The sequence below is a fragment of the Mus caroli genome, chromosome 12, assembly GCF_900094665.2.
Source record: "Mus caroli chromosome 12, CAROLI_EIJ_v1.1, whole genome shotgun sequence".
In the NCBI taxonomy this organism is placed as follows: domain Eukaryota; kingdom Metazoa; phylum Chordata; class Mammalia; order Rodentia; family Muridae; genus Mus; species Mus caroli.
In genome coordinates, this window is record NC_034581.1 from 49,935,182 (window position 1) to 49,936,621 (window position 1,440).

Genomic DNA, 1,440 nt, shown 5'->3' on the forward strand with positions numbered 1-1,440 from the left:
AGAAGGAGAAGAAGAAGAAGAAGAAGAAGAAGAAGAAGAAGAAGAAGAAGAAGAAGAAGAAGAAGAAGAAGAAGAAGAAAAGAAGAAAGAAAAAGAGAAAAAAAAGAAACAATGCTTCCTTCTGAGAAAGAGAAGTCAAGTCAGAGAAAGGGTCAGAATGATTCAGGCTTTAAAACAAGACTGGGTCTACAGTTAAATACACTCACTTGAATGCAAAGGAACAGAAACACAACTAGAATAAAAGTTAGCTGTGGCAACTCAAGATAGGCCTGGGGCGGAGAACAAAGACCCAGGGAGTCGAGCAGGTAAGGAGTCTTATCTGATTGCAGACTGGACTCACTGAACTAGATACTCTCGTTCTCTCTCCCACTTACCAAGCCACTCCTGATTATAGATTATCTTTTTACGTGGCATCCCCATGGGCACAGAGGGTGGTACATGCAGGCTCATCAGGTCCATTTGGCATTCATCTCTTTCCTTCCCAATTTCCTGCATCCCTGCCATGGCCCTGGCAACTAATGCATTATCACCCACGGCCTCCCACCACCACCCTGTGGGAAAGCCAAGAGCTGAGCTGAGGAAATAGGAGACACCCAGTTCACCCTCGAGATCCCTGAGTCAGTGACACAGATGCGGCTCACACGTGGTAGAGCAGTCCATTTTGAGCACTTCCTGCTATCCACAGGAGGAGCAAGGATGCTAGCCTGATGAGTTGTAGCTGCATCAGTAATAAATACACAGGATAAAGTACCTGCTTTCCTGAGGTGACAAATCCCTGTCAAAGCCTTTCCACCTTGTATCCTTTCCCCTCTTCCTGATACCTAGTTTTCTCATTAGTACTTGCACATAGTTTTGTCTGCCTGCTTTCTCTGGCCTTTCCACCACAGTAAGAGTCATTTTGCCATGTTTTGGGGACACTTGATTGCCCTTTGTGGTTCCCTCTCCCCTCTTCCCTCTCCTCTCTCCCCTCTCTCTCTCTTTTAAAGATTTATTTATTTATTTTACTTTTTTGTATGAGTATACTGTAGCTGTCTTCAGACACACCAGAAGAGGGCACCAGATCTCATTATAGATGGTTGTGAGCCACCATGTGGTTGCTGGGAATTGAACTCAGGACCTCTGGAAGAGCCAGTGCTCTTAACCGCCGAGCCATTTCTCCAGTCCCGTGGTTCCCTTCTCTTAAGTCTTTGGATAAATTGGGAATATCCAATCTGTCCTGGCAAACCTGGGAAACCCACTGGGCTCTCAGACCCGAGTCTCCACCAAATTCCCTCACCACCTATCACTCTACTCATGACCTTATTTCCCAACACCTTGTCTGACTTACCACACTAGACAGGCAGTGGTGGTGCACACCTTTAATCCCAGCACTTGGGAGGCAGAGGCAGGCAGATTTCTGAGTTCGAGGTCTACAAAGTGAGTTCCAGGACAGCCAGGGCT